The sequence below is a fragment of the Lampris incognitus genome, chromosome 19, assembly GCF_029633865.1.
Source record: "Lampris incognitus isolate fLamInc1 chromosome 19, fLamInc1.hap2, whole genome shotgun sequence".
NCBI lineage: Eukaryota > Metazoa > Chordata > Actinopteri > Lampriformes > Lampridae > Lampris > Lampris incognitus.
The window spans coordinates 28,010,242-28,022,165 of record NC_079229.1 but is presented as its reverse complement, the minus strand read 5'-3'; positions in this window follow the sequence as shown (position 1 = coordinate 28,022,165).

The window sequence follows — 11,924 nt, the reverse complement described above, 5'->3', positions numbered from 1 at the left end:
TAGCGCAGTAGTTATGTGGACCTGCGAGAGATAGTTTGTGTAGACCTGTACTACTGTCAGTCTTGGCTTTCTGTCTGCCCCTGCCCTGTTTGTGTCTTTCCTAATGGCATCTGTATATATGCAAAAGGTTCAGGCAATCATTCTCAATGATTGCCTGAACCTTTCTGAACATTTGGATATCTGTTCTGGTTATAGCACTTGTCCAGTAACCAGCGGTTCACAGGTTAGTCCCCATCAATAGCTTTCACTAGTTCCCTAAGCTTGACAATGACCCCTGACCTCCTCACTTATTGTCATAATATTAACATGCGTGCAATAAGGTTAATGAAAACGAGTCTCTTGTTTCAACAGGAATATGGGCTATGGCAGAGGAGTTAAAGATAGTAGTCCTTTTAATGTTGGTCCAAAATTTCTTTAATCATCATGTATTTTGTACTGTCCCCTTCTATGGAAAAAATATATACACATAAAGAGAATTCAGTTTTTATGTTTTTCCCTTTTTTAAATGAGTTCCCGTAATTCAGCTTCTCTCAGCTGATCTTTCTTTTCTGACACTCATGACGTCATCAGACAGCCATTTACATACAACCAATCAGATCAAAACATGAAAATATAAAACCCTGCAAACCCTTGATTGTATTTGTCATTTATAGGTCAGCTCATGAATATTAATGATGACTAGGCCACTCCCCCAGAGTTCCTAAGACAACCGAGAACCGTTTTGGATAAATATATATATTAAAAACCCAGTATTAGTCATTTACAAATAAAAACATTTTGCTGAATGTTTTATTATGCTCCAGGTTTCATGTTCAATGTTTTTGGACATGAAAAGTTAAATCTAATTACTGTTTTTGGCCCGGCTTTAAACCCACCATCTATAATTCAGAAACTTGTAAGCCACCATTTTACTGGTAAACAGTTTCCTCATTGTTTAGCAAACATAATTCCATGTAAACCAAGATGTTGTCTCATCTCTTCACATTTGCTGACTTTGTATTCAGCTGCACTTTGGCTGTTTGTCAGCTCTTTACGATCTAAAAAGATACAGGATGTTACCAGTTTGATTTACAGACTGTTGAATGTTGTCACCATAGGCTGATGAGAGCAAGCCGAAATGAACTGCTGGCTGCTGATGGATTGCAAATACTTGTGCACACAGGTATATTTTAGGTAGCCTTTTCTATTATTATGGACAAATCTACTACTACTACTTTCGGCTGCTCCCGTTAGGGGTCGCCACAGCGGATCATCCGTTTCCATTTCTTCCTGTCTTCTGCGTCTTCCTCCGTCACACCAGCCACCTGCATGTCTTCCCTCACCACATCCATAAACCTCCTCTTTGGCCTTCCTCTTCTCCTCTTCCCTGGCAGCTCCATATTCAGCATCCTTCTCCCAATATACTCAGCATCTCTCCTCCACACATGTCCAAGCCATCTCAATCTTGCCTCTCTTGCTTTCTCTCCAAACCGTCCAACCTGAGCGGTCCCTCTAATATAATCGTTCCTAATCCTGTCCTTCTTCATCACTCCCAATGAAAATCTTAGCATCTTCATCTCTGCCACCTCCAGCTCCGCCTCCTGTCTTTTCGTCAGTGCCACTGTCTCCAAACCATATAACATAGCTGGTCTCACAACCATCTTGTAAACTTTCCCTTTAACTCTTGCTGATACCCTTCTGTTGCAAATCACTCCTGACACACTTCTCCACCCACTCCAACCTGCCTGCACTCTCTTTTTCACCTCTCTACCGCACTCCCCGTTACTTTGGACAGTTGACCCCAAGTATTTAAACTCAAATAAATGCAGTAATTTGTTGTGATATTTAATAACCCTTGCTGTGCCACTATCCTGATAAACAGGTATTACTCTACATTGGTAGGGTTCGATTTCAGGTTGTTGGATGTGCTGTGTGTGCATCATTCTTCCACATAGTGGCACTATTGAACGGCATTATGATGGTGTTAGTCCTCAGGTGGACTGATTTGTCAGTCCATTTTTACAGCTTTTCTTAATTACTAAATGCAGTTCTTTAAAAACTGTCTGCAATCTCAAAACTGTGAGTGCAACTCTGGCAACAGGTCAAGTGTTTAGTGCAATACTATACTTCACCTTCAGAAGTCCCCAAAATATTCAGAATGCTAGTGTTTCAAAATTATATAGATTTGCCAATAATAATCATAATAATACATTTTATTTGTGGGCGCCTTTCAGAGCACTCAAGGACACCTTACAGAGCACAGTTAAAAAACAAGCAGCGTAAAATCAAAACAAAGCAAGGGTAGACAATAAAAAGTTAATACAACAGATAAGTATAAAATCGTCATCAGCACAAAACTCGGTGAAGCATGGATCAGACTGAATATGACAGTTGAAAAGGTACGTTTTGAGATGGGATTTGAAGGTTGAAAGAGAGTTAATGTTGTGAATGTCTTGTGGGAGAGAGTTCCATAGGCGGGGGGCAGAATGACTGCAGGCTCTAGACCCCATGGTACTCAAGCGGGCCGATGGTGTAGTGAGTTGGAGAGCAGAAGAGGATCTGAGAGTACGGGAGGGCGTGTAGATATGAAGGGAGTTCAAAAAGATATGAAGGAGCTAGGTTATTAAGGGCCTTAAAGATGAGAAGCAGGATCTTGAAGTCAATACGGTATTTAACACGGAGGCAGTGGAGTTGTTGAAGAACAGGAGCGATATGATCTATGGAGGGAGTTCTGGTAATGATTCGGGCAGCTGAATTCTGGACCAGTTGAAGTTTATGAAGACACTTGAGGGGAAGACCAAAGAGGATAGAATTGCAGTAGTCAATACAGGATGTAACCAGGGTGTGAATGAGTACGGCGGTGCTGTTATGCGTAAGTGATGGGCAAAGACGATTAATATTGCGTAGGTGGAAGTATGCAGACCGAGTAACATTGTTCATGTGAGCTTCAAAAGATAATGTGCTGTCCAAGATGACAACCAGACTCTTAACCTGAGGCAGTGGAGGAACTATAGAACTGTCAATAGTCAGAGAAAAACTTATCAGTTTTAGCCAAAGTAGATTTAGTACCTACTAGGAGGACTTCGGTTTTATCACTATTGAGCACAATGAGCACAACAATGTCACCAAATGTAAATGTGTCTTTATCATTGCATAAACAAAGAAAGGCAATAGGCTAAGTATCAGCATCTGCATGACATGGTCAACGCTGAATGTATATTCATTTACCATCTATACCAAACTTAGACCTGATGAATACCAAATTACTGCCACGAGTCTCTAGAATAATGTGTCTAGAGTTGCTGTCAACAAAGATTCTTTTGCATACAAAAATCCTACAGAAATATTTGTTACAGTATTCTAAACTATTCTAGTGTAAAAGAAAACACTGAAAATATAACACATGACTGTGTTATGTTACAGATCATCCATTCTCTTGTCTCCACTACAACATTTCATCAATCAATCAATCAAGTTGCATTTTATATAGCGCTTTTCTAGCTGCAACAGCCACTCAAAGCGCTTTACATTTCTGGTCAAATCTGAATTTCAGACACCTGTTATAATCCCACCCTAATGTGTTCCACTTGTGTCATTGTCTCCTCCATTTGTGTATTTAAGCGATAGTTTGCTCCCTCATGTTGCCAGTTCGCCTTTACCCCTGTGTGAGCGTTCCAGCATTATTTTCTTGTCTTCCCAGTGAATGTTTTGACCATTGCCTGTTTTTTGTAACTCTGCCTTATCAATGTTTGTGTATTGACAGTTTTTTTTTATTTTGCATGTAAGGATTTGTGCTATAAAATATATATATATATATATATATATATATATATATATATATACATGCATTTGAGAATATTAGAATTCCTCTAAAAATGTCCTCCATTTTGATCAGCAAAATTTGCTTCATTGTTTTTTGTCGGTTGTATGACAGTTGTGTTGGAGTTAAAGGGAAGGTTTACAAAATAGTAGTGAGACCAGCTATGTTATATGGTTTGAAGACAGTGGCACTGATGAAAAGACAGGAGGTGGAGCTGGAGGTGGCAGAGTTGAAGATGCTAAGATTTTCATTGGGAGTGACGAAGAAGGATAGGATTAAGAACGATTATATTAGAGGGACAGCTCAGGTTGGACGGTTTGGAGACAAAGCAAGAGAGGCAAGATTGAGATGGTTTGGACATGATGTGTGGAGGAGAGATGCTGGGTATATTGGGAGAAGGATGCTGAAGATGGAGCTGTCAGGGAAGAGGAGAAGAGGAAGACCAAAGAGACGGTTTATGGATGTGGTTAGGGAGGACATGCAGGTGGCTGGTGTGACAGAGGAAGATGCAGAGGACAGGAAGAGATGGAAACAGATGATCCGCTGTGGCGCCCCCTAACGGGAGCAGCCGAAAGTAGTAGTAGCATGACAGTTGTGTTGGAGATCATGTGATGAGATCAAAGATGGTGCCGTACTGTGGCAACTTGCTACGAGCTACTCTTTCTTTGTTTGTTTTCATGTTGTATGTCGCTTTTGTTACACAAAACACATCTTGCAAAATTACCTACAATCACCAGACTTTACTGGACATAAGATTAGACATTCCCAACAGCTGGAAGCCGCAGGACTTGTCAAGAGAGATTACCTACAACAAACAGGTACCACCATGGAGTAATGGCTGCAGACAGCGCTGCCAGTGGCAAGGCAAAGTAGGCGGTGCCCTGGTGAGGCTACGATGGTGTCCTACCTGGCCTGATTACTGCTGTCTAACGTCCAGTCTCTCGACAACAAGCTGGATGAACTTCATTGCCGAATAAGCTCTGAAAAAAGACCTGAAGGACTGTTTTGTGTTCTGTTTTACAGAGACTTGACTGGGCCTTAATACACCTGATAGGGCTATACAACCGGAGGGCTTTTCAGTGTGTCACATTGACTGTTCTGTGACGACTAATGGCAAGGTAAAGGTCTATGCTTCTTTGTTAACAATTCATGATACACTGACATGGAACTAGTCTCTCGGTCCTGTTCGCCAATGTTGGGACAACATAAGTTGCAGACCCTTCTGTCTCCCAAGGGAATTCCTCTGAGTGTTGTTAACTGTTATCTATATACCACCGCAAGCTGTGTCCACAGTGGCGCTGGACAAACCGTATGGAGCCATTAGCAGGCAGGATGAACTTGCACCCTGAAGCCATTTCGATTGTGGCGGGGGACTTTAACCACTCTAACCTGAAATCTGTGCTACCAAAATGTTACCAACATGTCACCTACTAAACCAGAGGCAATAAGACTCTTGACCACTGTTACTTCAGGGTCAAGGCAGCTTACAGGTATATCCCATGAGCTCACTTTATGATATGTGACCACCTGTCAGTGCTCTTGCTTCCTGCCTACAAGCAGAAAGTGAAGTGCACACATCCCACTGTGAGGATAGTACAGTGCTGGGCTACAGAACACAAATCTAAACTTCAGGGATGTTTTGAATCAACAGACTGGTCAATCTTTAAGGATTCAGTTAAGGATTCAGTATAGGTAGGGTGATATATGCTGGAGCATGGTGCACATATGTTTACATATTTTATTATTATTTGTATTTCTTATTGTATCATCTATTTCTATTTACTTCTATTTTCTTGTTATCTTGTATCTTGTTATTTTTTCTTTACTAGAGCATGTGTAATAGGACCCAATTTCCTCTCAGGGATTAATTAAGTATTCCGATTCTGATTCAGCCTTGAGTTTGGATGAGTATGCTGAAATTGGTCACTGGCTATGTTCTGTATGGATAACTGTATCCCAGTCACGGTCTATTCACTCCTACCCCAACCAGAAGCCCTGGATTAACAGCGAGATTCGCCTAAAGTTGAGGTATTATACCACTGCTTTTAAATCGGGGGACAAGGGATTCTATAAAAAATCCAGGTATGACTTAAGGAGAGCCATCAAAACTGCTAAAAGACAATATAGGGACAAACTGGAAAATGACTACAGTGACTGTGACTCGCAGCGCATGTGGAGGGGGCAGTAGGCAATTACAGACTATAAATCTAACCCAGTGTGGCTATCAACACCTCTGCCTCTCTCCCGGATGAGCTTAACAACTTTTATGCCTGCTTCGAAGCTCACAACTTGGAACCAGTGACAGCAGCACAGTGCCCACTCGATGAAGTCAATCTACAGGTGAGAGGCTGGTGTGAGTAACATTTTTTAAAAGGGTTTAGGCTCGTAAAGCTGCTGGCCCAGACAGCATCCCTTACTGTGTCCTCAGGGCATGTTACACTCAGCCATCTCAGGTTTTTACTGACTTTTTTTAACCCCCCCCCCCGCCCCTTTTCTCCCCAATTGTATCCGGTCAATTACCCCAGTCTTCCGCGCCTTCCCAGTCACTGCTCCAACCCCTCTGCTGATCCGGGGAGGGCTGCAGACTACCACATACCTCCTCCAATACGCGTGGAGTCGCCAGCCACTTCTTTTTACCTGACAGTGAGAAGTTTTGCCAGGGGGATGTAGCATGTGGGAGGATCATGCTATTCCCCCCAGTTCCCCCTCCCCCCCAAACAGGCACCCCGACCGACCAGAGGAGGCACTAGTGAAGCGACCAGAACACATACCCACAACTGGCTTCCCACCCGCAGACACAGCCAATTGTGTTTGTAGGGATGCCCGATGAGGCCAGCGGCAACACGGGGATTCAAACCGGGATCCCCATGTTGGTAGGCAATGGAATAGACTGCTACGCTACCCGGACACCCTTTACTGACATTTTTAACCTGTCCCTGTCATTGTGTGTGGTTCCACTATGTTTTAAGAAACCCACCATTGTGCCAGTACCCAAGAAAAATCCATCTTGTCTTAATGACTACCAACCTGTTGCTTTGACCTCTGTTATTATGAAGTGCCTGGAAAGACTGGTGATATCATATATAAAATGTAACATTCTAGCTACCCTTGACCCATTACAGTTCACCTATTGTTCCAATAGATCTGTAGATGACACTATCTCACTTTCTCTGCATACTGCTTTAGTACAACTTGAAAAGTAAAATGCCTATGTCAGAACGTTATTTAGTGATTAAAGCCCTACTTTTAATATGATTTTACCATCCAAACTGGTATCTGCAATTGGCTATTTGATTTCCTGACAGGCAGGCCCCAGACTGTGAGAATAGGTAAAACATACTCATCCATATTAGTTTTTAGGACCGGCGCGCCTCAGGGCTGTTGTCTCAGTCCCCTAATGTAGTGTGTCTACACATGGCTGTGCTGCTAAATATTACAACAACAGCATCAAACAGCATCATTAAATTCACAGATGACACAACAGTGATTGTACTAATAAGCGACAGTGATGAGAGGGCCTATAGCAGGGGAGTGAAAGATTTAACCATATGTTGCCATATGGTGCCATGATAACAACCTCTCTCTGAATGTCAATAAGACAAAAGAAATCATTGTTGACTTTAGAAAGAGCGGAGAAAATCACATTCTTATTTCCATGAATGGTCATCTGTTGAAATTGTGGACAGTTTTAGATTTCTTGGTCAAATCACAGACACCTTCACATGGTCTCTCAACACCAATTGCATCCTGAAGAAGGTACAGCAGAGACTGTATTTTCTTAGGCATCTCAAGAAATTTGGTATGAGTACCAAAACGCTTGTGAATTTTTATGGCAGTACCATGCGGAGTGTGTTGACAGGCTGTATGACAGTGTGGTTTGGCAACCTGACTGCTCAGGACTGCAGACTGCTTCAAAGGACTGTAAAGACATCAGCAAAAATCACTGGCATGGCGTTATTACAACTTCCTAATATTTACACCACTCGCTGTGAAAGGAAAGCTCAAAACATCATTAAGGACACCAGCCACCCCACTCATGTTCTGATCTCGCTACTTCGAGCTAATAAACATTACCGGAGCATCAAATCACACACCCCCCGTCTCAGTAATAGTTTCTTTCCACAGGCAGTTAGGTTGCTGAACAGCTGATGCACCTTACATTGTTGTGTTACAGGTTTCTTTTCTGTGTCGTGTATATAATGTATGAATTCTGTGTTCATAGTCTATGTAGATCTGGTGTAGGGATGGTGTGCCTTTGTGTCCTTTGTCCTTGTGTCCTTTGTGTGAAGGCAGAGAGAGCCAAAGCATAAGAATTTCATTGTATTCCTATACACAATAATAATGTTGAACTTGAGCTCGTGTTTGCAGAGTTGCAAAAATGTGCTTTACAATTGCACTTCGTGCGAAAGAAATCAGATATTTTATAATTTTATGGGCAAACGAGTTAGTGGAGTGGGTTTTGAGAATGTAAATTATCATTTGAGGATTGCATTTAAGCATTTGAGGGAAAAAAATTATTCAGGTGCACAGATGGTGAAATCCAAACCTCATATGTCTCAAAACGTCTTTAATTAATGGTATCCAAAATCATGGCGCATAATCAAAATTATGGAGTTTTTCAACTAAGCTTCTGACACTAACCGGAGACATGTTTCAGACAGTGAATCATAACCCAATGATGCACAGTATCACACATTTAAACCAAAATACTAACCATGGATTACCACACTCTTTAGCAACAATAAATAAACCTGAGTGTTTTTAGTGTAATCAGGTTACTGAGCCAGGTGTCGTGTTGGCCATGTGATCCTATGATTTTTGATTTTGGTTATGAGAACTGGACTCCAGTGGTAAGACACTCACAACAGACAGTGTCTTACTGCAGCCGCAAGGGTGGCTTTGTTTAATCAGATTAATCAAGATGATGGAGGGAAAAACCCGAATTTTATCCGACAGCATGGCTGAAGCAGAGAGCCCCCCCCCCCCAGTGATGGGTTTGATTTGTCTGTTCCCACCATGAAGACCATTGATGTCATGCCAGCCACCTGCATGTTCTCCCTCACCATATCCATAAACCTCCTCTTTGGCCTTCCTCTTTTCCTCTTCCCTGGCAGCTCCATATTCAGCATCCTTCTCCCAATATACCCAGCATCTCTCCTTCGCACATGTCCAAACCATCTCAGTCTCACTTCTCTTGCTTTGTCTCCAAACTGGACATGAAGAAACAGATGAAGATGAAGAAACAGATCTTAAAAAGAATAGATGGCGAAAATGCAGAACCAACTAGACCTATTCAGTGCAGATGTGCAACAGATGGAAATTTAGAAGCATAGTGGTGGAACCATAGATTATAAGGAAGACAGTTTACATTTGGCATTCTTAGACACCAGTTGTAAACTCCCCTGGCTGGAGCGAGTGGTCCACCACCTCCGACGGGGACTCCATTCGATGTTCTATGGGGCAAAGTCAACCAAACCAGCAGCCTTTCAGAGAAGCACCATGTTCCAGGGGAATCCAAGGCCTTCAAGAAGAACTTCACGCACGCCAAAGCACTACAACAACAACCCAGGTAATGTTTTTAATTTTTCATCTAAGGTATTGACTGATACACGAACAAATATTGCATCAAAGGGTTTATCCATTTATTCCTGCTCCCCTGCAGTAGATTCCTTTTCTGTAAAAACAGTTCAAAATATTAAATTGAAAGGGTTTTTTTTTTTTTTGGGCAATTCTCCTGCTGCTAGCAATTTTGATTCTGGTAAAATAAAGCTCAAACCTATAAGTACATTTATCCCAGTGGGTTAACAACTCGTTGATGGACACTTATAGCAGGTTAGTAGAAGATGAAATTGAGCAAGCACTGAAGACCAATATAACAGCTGTTGCCTTTCAGAATAATTCAACAGCAGAAGACAGGCCAGGGTTGAATGAACTTAGCAAGGACTTGACTGTAACTATAAAGAAAGTTAACAACTGAGGTGGGATTGCTGTGATGGATACTCGGGCCTATATAAATGACATTGAACTTGGTGTTGGCAGATGATAGACACTGTCAGAGACTAATTTTGTACCCCATTCCTCCCTGTCAGTGTAAGCTCAATGCTTTGCTCTCATTTGGATTGCAGAATCACTGGATAATGGCGAATGGGTCCTGAGAACTGGGACTGTGGGCAAGAAGGCCATGGCACCAGGACTCTCAATCCAGAGGGGCTCCCCTGCCGGCCCTCGTGCCCGGCACCAGATGTTGCTTTGCTGTGTTGTGCTCCTAATGCTCGGCAATAATTAATGGAAAGCTCCCCCAGGAGAGCTCGGATTAAAGGTTTATAGGCTTTCGCGCTGACACACACAGACACACGTGCGCGCACGCACACACACAAAACCCTTGTGCTGCAGGTGAGTCATTAGCTTGATGCTTGACACCTGATACATGTGGGAGGCAATAAGCGCTCCTCTGTATGCTTATGAGCATTACGGATACTCCATGGCAATCCACTGAGTACACTCCCCACGATGTACAAAGCTAAATATATCAAAAGATATACAAGACTAGAATATCTGTCATTCTATGGTTTTTATAAGGGCAGCCTTCAAAGGACCTATTTAAATTCTGTTTTGTTTTGTTTTTTTGCCTTTTGTGGTGTTGCGATGCCACTGTACATTGCATTGTGAACAAATTATTTGAAGAGCACCCTTTCAAGTTTATAGACAGATTGTTATGACCTGAATTACTGCTGGCAGAGGACAAGGTCTAATTTGTTGGGTGCACTCATCAACAAATGAGCAAAATCATATCCAATTACATGCATGCCATATTTGATCGCTTAGATGATGATAGATGAGTGGGATGATGGATATTGTAATATTAGGCTGTCATTGCAGTAATAGCAAAATAATTCGCATTATGACTCACATATTTCTTGACACAAGGGAAAATGAATTTCTCTCAGGCGTTTTGTGTGGCTCAGTCATAGCATCCTCAAAGGGCAGTTTTGCCAATATCTCTAGTGAAGCTCGAGGAGCATAAAGTGTTACCTGGATAGTGACAAAACTGGCTCTTGTATAAATTACATTTGGTTCCAATGCATTTGTGCTAAGAAACGTTGTTGTTGTCGACGTTAACTTAACTCCAGGTTATCTGGTTGAAAGACAGTCTGTCTAGGGATAGGCAACATGATCCAGAAAGGGCCGGTGTGGGTTCAGATCTTGTTCCAACCAAGCAGTTACACACCCGAGTCTACAAATCAAGGTCGAGTCAAATCAGTTTTATTTGTATGGCCCAATTTCACAAATTACAAATTTGCCTCAAGGGGCTTTACAGTAAAACAAGGTCCTTAGCAAAGACCATTGGTTGACTAATAGAATTGGATGTGTAACTGCTTGGTTGGAACAAGACCATTGGTTGACTAATAAAATCGGATGTGTAACTGCTTGGTTAGAACAAGACTATTGGTTGACTAATAGAATCGGGTGTGTAACTGCTTGGTTGGAACAAGACTATTGGTTGACTAATAGAATCGGTGTGTAACTGCTTGGTTGGAACAAGACTATTGGTTGACTAATAGAATCGGGTGTGTAACTGCTTGGTTGGAGTAAAGACCTTGCACACACACCGGCCCTTTCTGGATCAGGTTGCCCATCCCTGCTAGGCTATGCCATGTTACCCCAAAAACCTGTAATACCAATGGTAAAGTATGCCCCCTGCCTCCTTGCTGGTCTCTTTGCAGCCTCAGTTGGACTGTAGGGGGCAGTATAACCCGGTCCAGGTCAGCTCTGTACATGAGCTGTTTAGTAATCAAGGGCCGTGACTAAAAAGCTCTGTGTATTGGCCTGTTTACTGTCTATCTGCCTGCGCCTGGGCTATGTGACTTTTACGCTTAATTTGTGGCAGACATTTTGGGTCTCCGTGGAACTAACTCGGCTTTGCGGTAACAATTACAGCACCGTGACCAATGGCAGCAGCTGTGCCAACTAGATTATAAATGAGGATCGTAAAGGACAACAAAAGTTGAGAGTGGAGGATATCTTTCTGTTAAATGAGAATGACACTCAGTCACAGTGTCACCTAGTTGAGAATTACCTATGGCCTAGTAAGGGCCCTGGTTTAGCATGCATAGCCAAACCACTG